The 20,461-nt window shown below is 40.8% G+C and overlaps 1 long non-coding RNA gene across 3 annotated transcripts; it reads right to left on the bottom strand.

Annotated features, from left to right (window-relative positions):
• Window positions 1-4,835: 4,835 nt before the first annotated feature.
• On the bottom strand, window positions 4,836-9,445 carry LOC131243029 (uncharacterized). 3 transcript variants are annotated; one of them, XR_009169813.1, is made up of 6 exons: window positions 8,545-9,445; window positions 7,642-7,762; window positions 6,414-6,560; window positions 5,785-6,312; window positions 5,514-5,649; window positions 4,836-5,005 (listed from the first exon to the last, which is right to left on the bottom strand). It is a non-coding gene; the product is annotated as an uncharacterized LOC131243029 (long non-coding RNA). The 3 variants fall into 3 exon arrangements; XR_009169814.1 differs by having other exon boundaries at window positions 7,642-7,758; XR_009169816.1 differs by lacking the exon at window positions 5,514-5,649 and having other exon boundaries at window positions 8,545-9,440.
• Between the last annotated feature and the right edge of the window lie 11,016 nt (window positions 9,446-20,461).

Below are 20,461 nucleotides of genomic sequence, written 5' to 3'. Positions count from 1 at the left end.
TTGTGGAAACCCAAGGGCAGAGTAGTCATTTTAGCCTAAGCGATACAATCGATGTGAGGGGTAGAATTCTCTCTCCTCCATCTTAGCAGACATCGATTTTTGTAATGACACACGTAAGCCGCCTGCCTCATGAATTGCTCCCAAAATTCATTGGGAGCTTTGGTGAGACTTGGGTAACTCCTTTAGCTTCTTTCCTTTGAGTTGTTGAGGGTCAATGACTAAATGGGCCTAGGTTTGGGTTTCGAAAAGGGTTTAGCTATGCACTGATCAGTTATCTACCCATTTCATTGGCCCTTCCATGACGATGGTATTTAATAGGCAAAATTGTGGAGGTTTTTCATTTTAACCGTAGAATAAAAGTTTACTAATCCAATATTTAGATGATCAAATAAGTTTATTTTTTCCTTCGTCTTACACATAAATCAGGTCCCATAAATTTCGATAGTTTCTAATTGTTTATAATTCGTGTCTTTGATTGCTTGCTTATGGAACGCCTCGGTTTTCGAAATAATGATCAAAATAGATAATTTATCAAAGTGCGATTTGTGAAAACAAACGTAGCATAAATATATCCCAACTCAAATGAATATTCAGGGCCACTCAGCTGGGCCCATATACAAAATCTCAAAAACATAATTGTCCAAAACGTAACCATAATAACTAAACTATTGGTTTAAACTGAAGTAGGCAGCCGCCTCTTGTTGCGACTCCTTGTCGTAATACTCCTCCTCAGCGGTAGCAGGTCCCGGGTTCGCCCCGCGTTCTTCAGTGCTCATGCTGTCTCATCTATATAGTTGAACATTGATGAATGAGTGGCCAGCTCAGTGTGATCTCCCCTCAAGATTACACACCGCCGCCTTAGACAAGAAATAACATAAAACATATAGGCAATCCAAAACATAGCAGATGCAGTCTTATTATGTGCATGGATGCGTGAATGCAGTCATCGCCCTGGGGATGCACATCTATGCGGAAGTCGGCTCGTCACCCATGCAATCATCGACCTGGGAAAAACATACAATCGAACACATACGTACATCACGTACGATAGTAATAGATGTCGGTCTCTGCCCCTAGGAAAAAATCCAGTTGGACAAATACGTACATCACGTACGATAGCAATAGATGCTGGTTTGTGCCATGTATGCATGATTAGCCAAACTATTATTATTCCAGTTACAATCAGCCAATTTACATAAGCTCAAAGGTCACTACGCGGGCTAGTTGTCAGCGTAGGCCAACAGCTCGGGCATAGGTCTCATACCACCATCCTCGGCTCATGAGGCTACCGCCTTAGGGTGTGTATAGAACCCATCAACACGGGGCCAATCAACTCTCAGTGTTAGGGAACTACCACCGTATGCTGACTAGGAATGAAATATAGAAATCATTAAATTCAGCGACCAAAGCAAGACGGTATGTATGGATCAATGCGAGTAAACAACGGTGAGTATAAACATAGCGTGGTTCATTCCACAGTCAGGTAAGTGGAATCACTCCATAAATGGTGAGCCCCATAATTCAATTTCCACTAAGCATAACCTTCATGTTAAGGGTCCATTCGTCACATCCGTTCCGTTACACCCTAAGCTCGGACTCTCTTTTAATAGGAGTTTCATAGAGAGGTTTCAAATGATGTATAACTTAAAATCAATACAATTTTATGAGGATTCAGGCATGCTTTGATATGTGAAGTAGAACTCATTTATACAACTGGTTCAAGAATCATATATTCTTATCTTATCAAGTTCTAAAGTATGCGCCTGAATCATGTTTTTAAACAAATCAGCAGTTTTAACAGAATCTAAGACATATTGTAGAGTAAAACAATTCAACTGATTGGTCCCATGATATGTGGTAAAATAAATACAGAATTTGATTACTACTAAATTTTATAAGCAATAGTTGGCCAATGTCTAAACGGAACATATATTCTAATCCAATAATTTGAATGATTATACACTCCTAGGATATCATTAACAAATGTTATAATCCTATCATTAACAAATGTTATAAAAGTTTATCCTTAATCTAGCGTAGTGATGGAAAACTCAAGTGGAAGAAAAATCATCACCTTGAAGAGTTCCTAACCGTCCCTTGTTCATGTTCCTGTGCACGCCTTGGTTCAATTCACGCAATGATCACCTACAGTTATAGCCAGAGATTCTAAGGTTAAAGTATTGGAGTTGTGTGAATTTTGGAGGGCCCTATAAATAGGGCATTTGGGGCCAGAATTTGTGGTAACCAGGCGCACCAAATCTTGATCCAATAAGTGGCCCAAATTGGGCCCCGCACTACCAGAAAATCAGGCAAAGGCTATGGATAAAAGCCGTAGCTAAAAGCCTATGGCTACGGTTAAAGTCTGTAGCCCAACCGTAGCCATAGGTCTTAAGGCTATAGCTACGGATTTAATCCGTAGCTATAGAAATAATAGGTACGGATTAAATCCGTAGGAATATTTCCATACTGTAAAGTTTATACAGCTACGGATTATATCTGTAACTAAAAGTAGAACGAGAACCGTAGCAATAGGCTGAAATCATTGATAGTTACGATTTCCAGATGAAGAGCTACGGTTAATAGCCGTAGCTAATGCCTATTTTTTTTAAAAAATAAACATAATATAATAATGGTATCTCTTACCATTGTAGTATATGCCGTAATAGATCAACTCATATAAGCTAATATAGATAAATACTTTATGACTAAATCATTCATTCATTCAATCAAACACAATCATTCATTCATGCAATCAGTCATTTTAATCCATTCACAAAAGTACAATGCCAACATAATAGTTATATGTCTATTTAAAGTTCTCATTGATAACAAAATCCAATGCATTCTCGCAAGCCAAATAGCTTCTCAACAATCGCAAGCAAGAACCCCATGGATGTGCCTCTACTAGTTATCAATTTGCAATCAACTAACACCCATTCTTAGCTTCGCTTTGATCCGAAAGCTTACTGCACATGGTTGAAAATCAATTTCATCATACAAACGATGTAGTCATATGAAAAAGCTACACTTCGAAATTGAAGAACTAAATTATAGAGAAAGACGATGATGAGATGACATAAAAAAGAAAGACAATACTCGAGGGAGCATACACTGATCTTCTCATTTCTGAACAAGCAAATTTTGCAACAGCCAAAGACAAAATAAACATTCAGCTATTCAAAATACCAACTAATATAGGTATAGCAATACCAACTAAATTTGCAAAAACAGAATAGATCAACCATTTCAACTAAACTCCGCCAATGAATTGGGTAGAGTCATTCACATGGTCAAGGTGTCTGTTAGTAAAAGTTAGGGCCCTTCAAAACTCCCACCTCTAGTGGGGAGAGTAATGCCTTTAACCAGGATCTACACATGTTACCCCAAACATTTTCCAATTATCTAACTTAAATATTAAATCATGAAGTCAAGCTGAGCTTACAGGCTTTTGAATTATGCTTGACAGTAATGTAATTCCAATTCCAACCCCAATCCGAGTCCGTTGATGAATATGCACAGCTTGGATAGGCTGATGCTTCTGTTACCTGTTGTAAATGACATAAATAAATAAATAAATACATGAGAAGAAGAGGAACAACAATAAATTTAAATAAAGATAGGCCTAACACCAAAGTCATTCTTAGCCGTGCATCGGTAGCAAACACATCGAAACAAGCATGTGCACTGCCAACATGTTATGCAGACAGTAACAAATTTAAGAACCAATATCCTTTTCCACATAGTATAATTATCATATCAAATTCATTTAAGATCCGATAATTGTATTGATCTTTGAAAAATTGGCTTACTTTAACCGATGTATGATTGGGTGAAGGATTATTTGTTGGAGTCACAGTTGGCTGATATGGATAATTCAGGCCACCACTGTTTCCAATATTATCGAAGCCGGGCATTGAATGGGATGTTCTATTCTGGAAAAGAGATGGAAGTTCTTCAGGGGAATCCTGCTTTGATGAACCCAAAAATTCATTGTTTTCCATGATGAAGCAAGAATACCTGCATTGTGTAAACAATCTTAGCATACATTGTTCTCTCCATTGGTGTCGAGTTTCAATAGAAAGAAGAAGAAAATAGAAGGAAAAAATCAACAAAGTAAGAAAGATGGTTTTAAGCAAGATAAAGCTAGACAAAACAATTTCTTCATACTATCAGTTTGTAACCGGCGTTGACTTTAGTTAACTTCCAGCTTAGCCTTATTGTAGATAGTTTTTCATCTGATCAGCTAAATGCAATTAATCTATGTAGGATGACTCTTAACTGGATTTCACATACACTCAAGCAGCTTGTCATTAGAAGAAACGGAATATCAGCTCCACCTAGCACTACACGAAAAGGGGGCTTTAGCCTTTGTTTAAAACTGTGGCTAAAAAGGTTAAAAACTGAGCATAAAGCCTTTAGTCTTAGTTTTGCCTCAGTTATCCAAACCGAGGTTGAAATCCCCGTGGCTAAAGGCTTTAGCCTCGGTTTTAGCAACCAAGGCTAAAACGGCTTTTATAGCCTCGGTTCTTCAAGTGAGACTAAATCCAAATTTTAGCCTCAGTTGCCTCCAATTGAAGCTAAATCTATTTTTAACCTTGGTTCTCAACAACCGAGGCTAAAGCCTTTAGCCACGAGAAGTTCAGCCTTGGTTCTCAACAACCGAGGCTAAAGCCTTTAGCCACGAGAAGTTCAGCCTTGGTTCTCAACAACCGAGGCTAAATCCAAGCCTTGGTTACAAATTGAGGCTAAAAATATTTAATTTTTTTAATATTTATTTAAACTACTAATCCATTCATTCAATCCACTCATGAAACAATCAATCATGAAAGCCACAATACCAACAAAACATTTAACAACCGTCTATTTAAAGTTTTCAAAACAAACTCAATCAAACTGTTACACAACATTAGGTTCCACAAATAATACAAAGTCACAACGCAAGATTTGGGTATGACTTTTGCTTGGCTGATGAACAACTACAGCTTGTTCGGTTGTCTGAAAGCATCTGCAAAGAAGAACTCGCCATTAGCAATAATTTATAGTGGAGTCCATCATATCGACAGTTCAGATCGCTCCACAATACCAACAAAACATTTAACAACGATCTATTTAAAGTTTTCAAAACAAACTCAATTAAACTGTTACACAACATTGTTACACAACATTAGGTTATACAAATAATACAAAGTCACAACGCAAGATTTGGGTATGACTTTTGCTTGGCTGATGAACAACTACAGCTTGTTTGGTTGTCTGAAAGCATCTGCAAAGAAGAACTCGCCATTAGCAATAATTTATAGTGGAGTCCATCATATCGACAGTTCAGATCGCTCCACTAGCATGCCCCTAACTCCTAATTTTACTTTTAATAGCTCTAATGGTTTCTTTCTCAGCATTTAAATGTCAAAAAAGCAAAGTTACCATATGAAGTCTAAAACAGACTTGTTTGACACATTTATAAGCATATGGATATCCAAGCAAAAACATATGAGAGCAAAAGAAATGAAAGAAACCTTCATTGCAACTTTGCAATAAGACGGGAACATCAATATCATTGTGATATCTGTAAAAAATGGTACAGATCTTCAGTGGGGGAAAATGTTCTTCAATCCAATAGTCAATTTCTAGATGCTAGCGGAATATATCAACCTGTATGCATGCACATAAACATTGCACATGTGGCACAATCATGCAGTGATTGAATGCTAGAAAGAGTGCTAGTATCAACAGACAAAAATCTCACTAGGAATAAACAAATATACTAAAGAGGTATAAAACACCTACGATTACCAATACGAAGGTTTTAGGAGCTGGCAAAGTAAGCTTCATCATCCAGATCGTTATCTTCCTCATCCTCATACTGATAGATAACTTCTTGTTCGTAGGAGACTTCTTCCTGAGCCTCCAATGGTAGAGGCACAAACCAAGTGGCTCTAATGAGCAGACAAACACTCTCCTCGAACATGTAATCATTAAAATGAAATGCCACAACAATGGGTCAGACCCATTACCATGGCATACTCATTCAAACCAGTGAACATGTTGGTCAGCCTAAAGTTTAGGGGTGTTGTAAACAGGCCCTTATGTTGTTACCATCAACTTGATGTAAGTATAACAGGCCTGTATATTAGTGAATCAAAAGTATACAAAAGGTTGAAACCTTACACCGGTTGCTAGGTAGGCAGCCAGACTAATTGATTTCGAAATGTTGGCTATAGTTGCAAGAAGCAAAAAATACTGGGGAAACATTGGAGTCAGCAACTCAACTCCAACGCTCAAGCTAAATAAGATTGATGTTGAGAACCTTACCCTCTGCATATGAGACAAAAACAACACATAGCAAGATCAATCACCAAACTTAATTCTGATGCCACCAAAAGATTGAATTCTAAAACAAGTAACAATACTCATACCTTCAAGTTGGCATCTAATGTAGATCCAAGGCTAGCAGTGTATATGCATCGGCTAAGCAGTCCAAGCCCATCCTTCGGCACCCAATTCAATGCAGCGGCCGATGGAAGGGACCGAGAGGACCCAATCTCTATGGCTCAAAACATCGCCTGAAAATCAATCAATCAAGCATTCCCATAAGAATATTAATGCAACCATGATTCTTTGTAGTTACTAAAACTAAATGATTTAAGGATTCTTCTTTTTTTCTTTTCTTTTCTTTTTTTTTTTTTCCAAATTACTACAGCGGGAGAAAATATGCAATGTTCAATCAGAGCCAGTGGCATTTTAGTCCATGCTAGAATTTTGTATAGGTAAAGACACCCAAAATGGATCCTGATCCTCATGTGGTCTGCCCCAATGTGGATGGGTGATGTTGAAAAAATAGTGGAGAAACCAAGCAACCAATGCCTACCTTGGAAATGGAAGGTTGGAAATCAAATAAAGTAAATGGTCCACATGTTAATGCTATAAGTAAGTTTACTGATTGAAAGGCTACTATTGTTCACTGGAGGGCATCTTTTGTCGATCACAATCCATAGTGGGGTCTACCCAGTGTTTCAAATAGTGCTCGTAGCGTACGCTACGTAGCGTAGCGCTATGTAACAACCCAAATAGCGTAAATCCCCTATAGAGTACGCTACAGGGGTCGTAGTGTACACTACATAGCGTAGCGTGGCCATAGTGCTATGTAGCATTTCTTTTACTATTTTTTATTTTTTTCACATTTTCTTTATTTCTAATGTTGAGGAATGTGACACTTGTATTATACTTAATATTTTTAACATATGAGATTTTTATTTCTTTTTATAATTGTGACTTGTGGTTTCAATTAGACATTATTAATTAAAGTGGTTTGCTTAGAAAGTTGTCGATGCGATAATTATTTGATTTGGCTCATATATGTGGATTGGCTTTTGATAAATGATAACCAATAACTTTTTAAAACATGCTTATAATTGATAAAATGAATCATCTTTTAGGAATTTTTATATTTTTTCTATTTTTTCACTATTTATTATATTTGTCCTATTTTTAAATTAAAAAAATAAAAGTATCGTGTAGCTTACGCTACACGCTATGTATTTACGCTACACGCTATAGAGGGCTGAGCGCTTTGCATCATGCTACCGCTATTTAAAACACTGGGTCTGCAAGACAAACACTATCGATCACCAAGGTAGGTCCCACCTGATTTTACAGGCCCACCTGCTTCCTGGCCCCTTATCGAGCGGCATACTCCCTGTTCTTAATCATCCTCTTCTGCCTCTTCTCAACAATCTTCTCGACCACGTCGCCCGGTGCAACCTGCCTTGTTCACAAATCGAAAAGAAAGTGACAAATCGATCAAACAAATAAAACATGGCAAGATAAGATAACATTACCTCCATGGAGCTATTGTAACTATCTAGAGAAAATGGCTACAGAGCTCTACCGCTGGCCTATCGGAAAAGAAATACACCTACTAATGAAAGAGAAATGAGTAAAACAAAAAATCTACGTCCATGTTTCATTCGCATGCAACCCCAACACTATATAGGCACATCTCCTCCTCACCCACCCATCCAACTCTTTAACTCTATTCGAAACATTTCCATCAAACTCTTCATCCTTTTGAACTATCAAATCAGGGCAATAGAGCATATCATGTTGAGGAATCTCCTGGTCATTGGTTTAACTAGGAGGTATTATACAATGCTTAAGCTGAGAGCTTGTACAATATGTTCAGTTTGCACAGGTGGGGCACATGCTTCAGTGATCCCAAAACCATTGATACAATGGACATCATGGACAAAAAGTACCCTATATTGGAAGATCCTAGCTATATAATATTTGGCTTTTTCCCATTGAATGTGAAGGTTGGCTGCATTTTCTTTCTTAACTGTCCATTTATTTGGCCAACTATTAAAGGGTCGGGGTTTTTCCAATTGGGAGATGAGCATGGGTCATCCATAAAGGGGACAATCATACTGATGGTTTGGATTGCTGAATTATGGGCCTTGCTTGTAGGAAATGAGATCAAATAGTATTGTACAAACATCATGAGCTTGGTTTTCAATTACAATTTTTATGATAGAAAGTCCTACATGGTACCTTAACCATTCCAGTTCCATTATTGCACACAAGAGGTTGAATATCCTCAGCATCAGCCATCTTCTAGTACCTACCAGAAAATGGTGCCGACCTCAGAATAGAAGAATTAGCAAAACAAAAGAGTACTTTCATAGCATTTTTCATCTAAAGCACTGGAGATTCAAATTTCAAGCAATGACAAATTCACAATTTATGTAAATCATCCCTTGTGCCTTTGGTAAATTTAGTAAAGAATAGTAGTTTCCAGAGCCTCTCCTCCCCAATAACTTCCTGGCAGACATATCATTACTAAGGAAGAACCAAATGATAACACAATCAATTCCGAATAACACAACCAAATGACTGAGGCTAAGCAGAAGTTCCCATTTCTTGTGGTTCAATTTTTAAGTGAAAAATAATCCCGACCATCCAAATTAAAAAGCCATCATTAAATTGCCAATAAACAAAATTATCACCGTGGATAAATTAAGCCATAAAAGTTTGGATGAGGAAACAGTCCGGACTCTGCAATTAATGCATGCTACATTCATGGCGGATGAAATGCTAAAAGCAGAGAAGAAAAAATGGTAATGGGCTATCAATAGTCCATAACACACTCAAAATTCCCAATGGCCATATTATCAAGGTGACAACTTTCTGGAAATGAGGACCACAATTTGGATGCGTCCAGCTGATGTGCATACATCCAATGTGTCCAAAAGATGATTTGCCTGACTTAAGTAAACACTTACCATTTTCTTGTTTTCAAACCCTTCACACCCTTGTACAATAATTCAATGTAATCATATCCATGCCTGCTCCACAAATGCATCAACATATTTTTATGGTGAAAATTCACAAATTACTTGCGAAAACTATTCTTTTTCTATTTAAAAACTAAAAACAATGCAATTTTAAAAAGAAAAATAAATATTCTGAAATTTACTTCTTATAGTTGGGCTCTAAATGGCACAAAATTAGGAGAAAGATCGAATGTGAAAAAATATAAGAAAGATGCTTACGGCGGTCTCGCCGACGGATGCCTGGCCTCAATAGTTGGCAATGCACCATCGGCTCCTCTCATCTTGATTCAGTTGAAGCAGTGGAAGATAATATCTGATTTATGATCAATACAAAATCAAACCCAAATGAAACAGAATTAAATAAAAAACAGAAACAGCCAAGCATACCCAGGAAAGATTCAATAATCACAATACCATAGAAGAGAATCTAGCAAAGAATGAAAAAACCCATATCGCATATTCTTATCATTCTTTACCAGATGGAATCTGGAGATACTCCACACACACAAAAACAAAAAAAAAAAAAAGCAATTTTTTTAAAAAAAAGCATAGAAACCTGTTTCACATTGACCGGAATGCAGGAAGTACATGAAAGTGGCTCCAAATGGCAAGTGAACTCTTTTGTTCATTATGAAGACATGAGCTCATCACCTTCCATTTGATCCAATGACCATGCTACTCAATGCAAACTTACTTCAAACACACCCTCAAAGTGTCTCCATAAACTACCTTTTGATAGATATGGTTTAAATGCTTTGAAGGTTTAATGTATGTACCAACCGTTTGAACCATTTTTCCCATGACCTAGTTACAAAATAAAAAAAAGTTACAGGACTGACAATTGTTACACCAATCAAGTGATCTTGATCGTTGATTTAGTATGATTAGGAATATTCTACTAATTAGGCCCCACCTTGGATTACCATGGTGCTCAAGGACTTCAATATGACAATCTTAGCCATCCAATATATGAAATATGACTATCAGATTCTGAGTGTTTTGCGATGGAATTGATTAAATGAGGATTTAGTTTGTTGGGAAAAACAGGTTTAGGTTTTTCCTAGTTTGTTCAATATTTTCATCACTTAGTTCTACCAATCTAATGTTTATTTTGGAACAGTAAATTGTAATGATAATGAAACCATGCAATGTCACTACAGATGTGGTTCTTGACATTATGATCCTAATGAGCAGACTGTCATCAAGATGAGAACTGAGAAAGTACAGAGAGAAATATAAGAAAATAAAATAGATAGTATGAGATCAGACCTAAAGATGAGGACAGTGTCGATTCACCACATCTGATGTTTTGCAAATTTCTCCTTCAGCACGCTGACAGGGGTCAGATCGAAGGGAAGCTGAGGGCCTTCTTGAAGAGAAGACAAATCGCTCTGAAGTGTACAACTAGTGTTGCCGGCATCGTCTGGCGGAGGTGGAATATCCATCTGATGTTTTGCAAATCCCTCATCAAAATCAAAATGCTGAAAATAGAAAAAAACAGAGAGAGAGAAACCCTAAAGATGAGAGAACCTTGGAGCGTTTGGTATTGGGAGAAGTGAGGTTTAAAGGATGCTTAGAAGAAGCTGAGCTGCTCCTCGTCGACACTATCGTTCCGCTACAGTGACTGCTTCATTTTCTCCGATCCGATTTTCGTGAGAGAGAGATCTTATTTAATCTCTCTTTCTTTTCTGTTTTTGAAATTTCAGAGAGGAAGAATCTGAGGTTGGGGTTTCTATAGAAGGTTGAAGAAGTTTTAACGCATTCACACGGGGCGTGGGAGATCGAGAGAGAGAGAGAGAGAGAGAGAGAGAGAGAGGGCGCGAGGGGATGCATTTGATATATCCACTCCGTCCATTAATTTTGTATTTTTTTAGGGAATGACCCCAACATCTAGGCAAATCAAAGGTTCAATTAAACCATACCATCAATTAATAATAGGTATTAATCTCCACTATTTCCTACCGTGTGTTCCACTTGAGCGTTCGATCTGCTTCCTTTTTGAGCTCTTGCCCTAACATTCTCTTTCAAAACGGATAGATGTATCTGATGGAGTACACACATTTTAATGGGCCTCGTAGAGTCCCTTATGGGGCTATCGCAAGTTATATGAACGCGGAGGTGTTATCTTTTAGCTACGGTTTGGGCACTTTTTAGCTACAGTTTTAAGCCGTAGCAATCTAGATACAGTTTATGTTCGTAACTAAAAACTATCATAGTCCGTAGCCTTTGATCATTTTTTTGGGCCCCGGTTATCTCCATAACCAAGGCCTAGACTGGGCCTAAGTGGGCCCAGTTGTGGTGTCTAATACCAACCCAAGCGGGGCTAGCCCATAGTCTTGTATGGCGAGGCCCACAGCATTTCATGGTGGGGCCCACAGTGCTGAGGTGGTGCAGTCTACAGTGGGTTAATGTGGGCCCACCAGATGTTTAGATTTGGTGTGGCCCACCTGTACATGGTGTGGCCTAATGGGATTTTTATCCCAGGCGCGGCCTACCTTGCTGTACATGGTGCGGCCCACATCCTTTTATTGTGGGTGGCCCACCTGAGTCATTCCTGTTATTAGAGCTTCATGAAGTCCACTGATGCATGGTATGGCTCACCTGATTTTTGAGTGTGGCCCATAGAACTTCCTGTGGTGCAGCCCACTGGCCAAGTGCGGCCCACCCTGATGTTTGGTGAGGCCCACAGACTAAAGGTGGCGTGGCCCACTGGGATGGTTTCCCAGATGAGGCCCACCTGCAAACGAGCAGGGCTCGCTGGCCAGTGGAAAGCGGCCCACCTGTTGCTAGGTGCGGTTGGCCCATTTCCCAGCCCCATCCATGGCCCCGCTGGTGAAGTATTGGTAGCTCGGATCGAGGCTCAGTTTTGGGCCCAACTGAAGGACGTCCCCAGCCAGGCAGGATGCCATTTTCAACACAGTTACACAGTCCATCAGAGGACTGGTTTCAGCCTTGATTAAAGGCCTGGATTTCGACCAAACTCAGGCCCATCTATGGTGTATTTTACTAAGATCATAGCCTATGCACGGCCTGTTTTCTAGCCCGTTCCTCAGCCATGACTTGGCCTGAACGGTGGCCGTTTTTGGGCCTCAACCCATGGTGCAATCCAATGGTTGCGTCGGCCACATTGCAGGCCTGATTTCGGTCTGCTTAGAACCTTCATAGAGGCCTACTTTTTGGGTTGAATCTGGCCCTGTCCCAGTCCAGTTAACGATCCAGCCAGGAGGGCTGTTTTTAGCATGTTGTAGGGCCGGTTGGAGGGCGTTTGCGGGCTGCTTTGTGGCCGTTTTTCAAGCTGGGAACCCAGCTATTTTTTTAAAGCAGGATTATTAACTGTTAATGGCTGATTTCCAGCTAACCTTAAGGCTGAAAATCGGCAGTTTTCAAGCTACCCATGACAGCCGTTCTCGAGTGGTTTTTCAGTCGACTTTCAGCTATAAGTTTCAGCTGACATTAAACTGGAGAAATCAGCCCTATCCCAGCTCTATTTACGGCTTGCTTGAGTCCTTTGCAGGGCCTAGATAAGGGACTCCTAGCAGCCCAAATCTAGGCCTGTTGCAGACCGGATTTCAGTCCATGACAGAGCCTCAGATAGAGCTCATTTCTGGCTCTGTCAAAATGCCTCACGACCAACATGGCCACCAATCACGGATGACTTCCATTCCGAATGAAGGAGAAAATAGGAGGAGTTCGGCCGGTTTAACCTGGCCAGACACTCTCTCTCTCTTTTCTGTCTCTCTGTTTCTTTCCTCTTTTCTCTCTCTATTTATCTCCTCTTTCCTTTCCTTCTTTCCTTCCTTCCCTTCTCTTTATGTCTGGAATCAGGAGGGTAGTGGTGCCATTTATAGGCAAGGGAGGGAAACCTCTGACGGCCGTGCCAGCTCTTCTGAGACCAAAAATGGAACTTTGCTTTTTCCACCATTATAGCCCTTCCTAGCTTTTTTGGCCATGAAAGGACCCTCCCCAGCTGTGCTCGTGGAAGGCTTGGATCACCTGGGTAATGTGGAGGTTGGCTTGCAAGAGAAGCCATCTGATGGTCCTCTCCCTCGGATCCTAGCCACACATGAAATGAATGGACTATCCAAGCCCATCTCCTTTGTTCCTATTCACGGGTCCAAACCCCTATACCGTTTCGGTCGAGCGAACCCCACGAGGAAAATGGACGGTTCAGATTGTCCGGAAAGTAGCCAGGATGGCTCACTTTGGGGCTTGAAGCTCAAAATTTCAAAATCTTGAAATGGCGGGAGAGTCCCTGGAGATTTGAGGGAGTTTATCGGTCAAAGATTGTTTGACCGTTCCCCTTAGTCTAGTGCACGTCGTGCACAACAGTATAAGGTGCACACGCACCTTGTGCGAGGTCTAGAATGATGTTTATGATAAATCTACACTGTTCATTTGTCTAGGGGTCCCTATATAGGGGCCCCGGTCCAGTTTGGGGCACATGCGAGGCCCAGGTGGGTAGCATCACCTGTTTTAAGCCTTATCTAGCTAGTGTACACTAAACTAACAGCTGGATTGGCCTGATAGTTGGCCTCAACGGTTAAATAGCGGTCGAGAGCACATTGTTCATTCGGTTGGCCATAATTTACTCCTCCAGGGTTGTTAGTGGGTGTATTGTGCCAACGTGACTTAGTTAACTTGTCTATAAGCTGTCTTAACTTAAGTGTTTATTGGGTTTTACCTTTCCGACTGGTGCTGGGTTCGATTTGGCTCCTTTAGCTCTTGGTGGTCGGTTTTATTATTGACTGGAAGTCCCAACCTACATATGTAAAGTTTAGGTCGCTTCGTTAATCGATCTTAGTTCCATAAACGTGGTTCTCAGAGGTAACACCCATGTACCAGAGGTACAGGGTGTTACAACCTATCATCCACCATAGTTTGTTAGAGTATCAAAATTTTCTTCACTTTGTGAGTTGTGTTGTTAGGTTGTGACTGAAATTGCTGACAACACCCATATAAGCATAGGATATAACACTCAACCTATGAGGCCCATCATATTGTATACGTGAAATCTACTCCGTCCATTAGGTGAGAACCCTTATGATGACTATGTTTAGCATAAATTTATCCCTGTGTGTGTGTGTGTGTGTGTGTTAAGCGTGTTAGAGCCGAATGTGGCTTGATTCGAACTAAATGCCTTGTGACCCCAGGCGCTAAGATAGACCAATTAAGATTACATCTGTGAAGATCATTCATCTATCCAACCACCAATCATATGAGATCATGCAATTTACGAAGGAGACGATTTTTCATTCAAATGCACTCTTTTTCTTGTATTTTGGTTGAAAGGACTTCAATATTGGCGTGATTACAATTGTACTTCAACAATAGAATAATAGATAAAGAAGATAAAAGCTAAAATTATTTTATTAATGATTTTACAATATGGACACTCACAATTAACTTGAGGGTCGACAATTCGTCCATCACCAGCATAGATTGAGCTTCATAGTAGAACAATCGTGAAGTGCAGGATGGTCATTTGTTCATTGCTTGATCGAAGACTGAGCTTCATGGCAAGACAGTTGATGGAGGGTGGATCTTCGACAATTTATTTGTAACTTGGTTGGAATTGGGCTCCGTGACGAGATGGCCAGTGGGGGTGACAATCCACTCATGGACTTAGTGAGAACCAAGCACGTAGCAAGACAATCGTGATTCAACTATATATTTGTCGTCTAGTGTGAACTAAGCTTCATGAAAAAATGGTCAACGAAATCACCTAGCACGTAACGGGAAAGCCAGTTAGCCTTCCATTCGAAACTGAGTGATCTTCCTTTTGATTCAACAGGATACCATGGATAAGGAACTAGGAATAAAAACAATGGCCCCATACTATGAGCAATGTTGTGTTGGCGAGCGATAATGAGATAAACTAGAATAAAATAAAGAGATACGTGTCCATGAGAGATTAATGATTAATATGCAGTGTTGATCTGAAAAGAGAATTGATTTATTTGTATTGACGAGGGTATGGAACTCTTCTTCATGTTCTACTTTCATATACTTAGGGAGGTTGTAGCTTTGCATAACGTACAACAACGTGAGAGATCAAGCTAGTCTGCTATGTAAATTCTCTTGAGTTTCCATGTAAGTGTGGCCTATTACATTAGGCCATGAGTATAAAAGTGATCATTTCTCCTCTTACCATTCCAATCTTGCAACATGCATTATACGCTTTGTAAGAGTCTTCACATTACTAGACTCTTACATATGAATCTTTACCGGAGTCTTCATGTTACTAGAATCTTGCATAGGAAGTTTTGTTGGAATCTTCACATCACCGGACCTCTTGATAAGAAGCTTTGTAGAGTTTCCTTTGATGGGACTATAGCATTTAATTATTGCTAGAGAGATGCTTTGATGGGACTCTAGCATTTAATACTCCTCACATAAATATATACATATATATATATGCATCTACCTCCTTCCCTTTAGAGTTTGTCTACACCAAATGTGGCATTCTTGCCACTTGGCATATTGCGAGCCATTCAATCTGGTTGTGATTGGCCGGGTGTAAACAAACCATATGCATAAAAGATCAGTGCATTAAAAATAACTCTGGCCACTCTAATGGAAAATTTTATTGCTCAAATCGGGTCGATCCTGCTTCACCTCCTACGAGCCGCTGAGTACCTGTAAATGGATGAAGAACAAGGAGACATTGGAGTGCTGGTTGTAGTCGACGACCCTCCGATGTTTAAGTCAGGGGTATGGACTCACAATAGGCGTAGTAGAATCGCGATAATTGTGTGTACCCTTTACCCATGGCAGGAGGTATATTTATAAGCTTTTTAGGCGGTCTACGTATCTGAGTGAATTTGTTGGATACGCTGAAAGGTCCCGTATTGGAGTTGGAATCTAATTTTGAGAATATCTCTGATTTTTCCTCGAACAGCATGATTTTCGGCTATAACCTCATTCGATTGATTTTATCTTTTCATGTCACAAGATTCTCTCCAAATATTTCAATTCCGAGGTCGAGGTCGGTATCCAAGGTAGAGGTCGGCACCCGAGGTCGAGGTCGATATCCGAGGTTAAGGTCAATATCTGAAGTTGAGGTCAATACCTGAGGTCGAGGTCGGTATTTGAGGTTGAGGTTAGTATCCGAGGTCGAGATAGCTCAAGGTAGGCATCCATAGTCAAGGTAGTCGAGGTTTGTTGATGAGCCTTATCTCCAAGCTTGGTCAACTATTTCAACTCGTCCATTGAGCCTCCTTGTCAACTCATCTTCGCTAGTCCTTTGGTAGCTCAGAGGGCCTGCTCTGATGGTCTTTTTTCCACGTGTCTCATACATCAGGTCAGCTTGATTCCACCCATAACAATTGCCCCCTACTACTGAGTTCTATGTTTATGAGCTCGGAAAGTAAGCAGATTTGAACTGATATATGAGCGAGAGGTTTTAAATTTCTAATTGAGGGAGGTCAGCTCGTTCCATGTGTGTTCATCAATTTTGTTTCCTAATAGTTAATGCGAGAATTAGAAAGGGAAAGTGAATGCTACTGTGATCGAGGAGGATATTACGACAATATCTCCATATGAGGAGTCGTACATAGAGTGACAAGCGTCGTTTTGGCTTTATTTGTGGGTGGTTGTGTATGATGACTTAGTAGATACGATATTTGAGCATATAGGTTCCTAATTGCGAAGACGAGCATGTAGATTTATAGTCGATAGTCGGCAATGTGGATTTATAACCGATAGCCGAGCAAGTAGATTTTTAGTCGATACTCGAGCATGTAAATTTGCCAGATTCTGATCTTGGGATCCTACAAGGAGGACTTTTAGTATGATTTTTTTTTGTAATGAAGCATAACCACAAGCATAACCAAGTCACAAAACAATATCACCACATATCCACTATGTTAAAAACTTGAAGTACGATTTAAAAAGGAAAAATACAGGGTGATCAAAAGATCCAAAATAGTCTGGTACGCACTCCTACCTTAGCGCTGCTATTATCTAACGACACCTGCACGCAACAGTCGTGCATAAGCTTACAAAAGCTTAGAGGGTGGTGTAAGTGTGTGCGCAAGGTGAGTGCCAAGTATACAATATCAGAGTAATGTAAAAATATGCGGTAAGTCTATGAATGCTATCAACGGTACTAAAACTATGTGATGCAAGACATGAATGCTATCGGCCATACCGGAGTCATGCGATGCGAGGCCTATGTAGCCAAATGTCATATGTGAGATGCAAAGCAAGCATGCCAATCCTTATCAAGTACACATATCAGTACAGTCCCTCTCTGGATATTACCGGGGTCTAATACACTTCACACTGACTGCGTCCTCCCTAGCTGCACAGCCAAGTAAGTGGAATAGACCTCACTATCTGCCTACCCAGTAGTCTGCCAATACCTACCCGGCTCGTCGATAGCGGATTCATTTGCGAGCTGGTCAAACTCAGCCTAGCTTATAGCCCCCTCACTCGGGCCGATAAGGCCACACCCCCTTTCAACCGACCACGACATAGTGAGAGACGCGGCCTACTAGTATTCGGCCCTCTGGTACTCGTGTATCCACTCAATCTAGATATTGGAGCAACTCTTGGTACCAAAAAGGTTATGAGATTTTCACCTAAGGACATCCTAAGTGCCCACAATGCTAGAACCAATATTTTCGGTATCCGATACGACCATCCACGATGTGTCTGTAGAGGTCACGACCCTGATGTCACTAGCGCGTGCAGTGATCAAGTCACACATATGCGAGATGCATGAGTCACACCGAATAATCATGCAGCAATCCTGCGAGTACCACGCGATCATGTGGGGTACTCCGTCTCATAAGGAGTCCCGTAAATATTTCAGCCCAACGGCTTATGCTATGATCAAACATTCCTCATATTAAGCATGCATATGATGCGTTGGGCATGAATCATGGAGCTATACTAAGCATGTTATAAAGTAATAGACTAATCTTACAATGCAGATGGGCCTAGACGGCCTACACATAACAAGTATGGGCCTATCAATGGGCCCAAGGGAGAGTCATAATGCGGACATTTAACCAACATTATTACAATGTGGACGTCAAACCGACATTGCTCCCAAGGCATGGCCCACCATAAAACATCATTACACAAACCACGCATTGCAATGGACCTTAAGGACATCCCATTGGGCCTCGACCCATGGGCCTTAGATACATAAAATGGGCCGCATCACATGGGCCTTATATAAATCAAGTGGGCCGCATCTATGGGCCTTATGTACATTGCAATGAGCCATAACCCATGAGCCTTAGAAGGCATCAAAATGGGCCTAATCACATGGGCCTTACGTGTATTAAATGGGTCTTAACGGATGGCCACAAGTACATCCATATGTACATATAATAAATATATATACATATAAATGAATCATATCAAAAGATCAACTGGACGACCCTCCAATTAACAGTGGTGAGAATGATTTCCTCCATTAAAATCCTCAAGGCCCACTGTATCATTTATTTTCTATCCAATTTGGCCATAGGGTCACACAAACCTGGATTAAGAGGAAACAAATTTCCTAATGATCCAAAACTTCTGTGAAACAAAAGGATTCAAGGGTAGACGCTCAATCCCCACTACTTTTGCTATGTGGTCCACTTGATACTATATCAGTGACATTTTTGAACTCAAGCCTTAAAACAAGCCTTCAAATGGTTGGATGGCTTGGATACAACACATACATCATGGTGGGCCCATATAGATGGACAACGCACGAATAAAGCACATATGTCCTAGTGGAGGGGGGTCCCACCGTCAGCCTAGACGGTGTGACTAAAACACATACATTACTTGTGGGCTCCACCATCCGACAGGACAGTGGGAGTAAAACACATATATCATTGTGGGTCCCACGTGGGGGCCCACCATAACGTTTGCTTTCCATCCAACCTGTTGATAAGGTCGCACGGACCTGGATAGACAGGAAAATAAATTTTATATTGACCCAAAGCTTCTAGATGCCCAAACGGGTCTAATGACAGCCATTCAATCACCACTATTTCCTATGATGTGGGCCATATGAGTTTCAGATCGGGCCGATATTTGAAGGGGGGCTCACTTCAGGAAGGGGCCTACCAAATGAACGGATTGGATGACAAATACACATCATAGTGGGGCCCACGGCTGGGACCATGGGTCCTTGCCTAGTCGTCTTCCCGCCTTCACGCGGCAAGCGCTGCCTGCAGGCCTCTGGCAGCAGCAGTGTCTGCTGCCTCTTTTATTTTATTTTATTTTTTGAAATCGCATTTTCTGAGGTTTTTCGTGTATGGGGCCCGCATCGAAAGAATCCACCCTGGCTCAAGACCGTCAAAACGAGTCCAATAACCGATGTTTTTCGGCGCATAAAAAATGTCTGGGTGACTTTCAATGGTAGAAACCACTATTTTACACGCTATGGCCTGTCTAAAGATCGGATGGACTTCATTTTTTGGCTCAATGCCTAAAATGAGTTGGTAAATAGGATGGATGGCATGGATTGAACACATACATCAATGTGGAGCCTATACAAGTGGCCCACCCCAAATGTGTCTTAAACCAAGCTCATATTTGTGTTTTTTCCATTCAACGTCCAGCGTCCAACAGTCTGGACATAATACATACATTGAGGTGGGCCCCACCTATGGATGTGGGCCACCAAAGAAGGGGTTGGAGGGCATGGGAAATACATACATCAAAGTGGGGTCCATCCGAGTGGGCCACGCGAACACATCATCATACACACAAAAATATATGGAAAAGAGAGGGAAAGAGAGAGAGAGAGAGAGAGAGAGAGAGGGAGTGGGACCCGTGTGATGGAGGGCTCCGCCACTATGAGCCCTCCCTTGCATTCAATCATACATCAAGTGGGTCCCAATACATGTGGGCCCACCAAATCAAGGATTCAACGGTGGAGATCCTTTCTCCACCAAATGTAAGGTCTAGATGACCCTATCCATACATGGAAAATAAACATCATGATGGGGTCCATGGAGAATGGCCCCATCATGGAATGATCATGAGGATCAAAGTGGTCCATCGGCCACATCAAGGGTCCAAAGTGAGATCCACACCATCAATCGGTAGGCCTCACTTGGCCCATCATCAAAATATGAAAAATCTAGCCTAATGAGCACCCACCGTCGATCTTCTTAGTCTGT

This window comes from Magnolia sinica, chromosome 4 (assembly GCF_029962835.1).
Source record: "Magnolia sinica isolate HGM2019 chromosome 4, MsV1, whole genome shotgun sequence".
Taxonomy (NCBI): Eukaryota; Viridiplantae; Streptophyta; class Magnoliopsida; order Magnoliales; family Magnoliaceae; genus Magnolia; species Magnolia sinica.
This window is presented reverse-complemented; position numbering and strand designations above follow the sequence as displayed.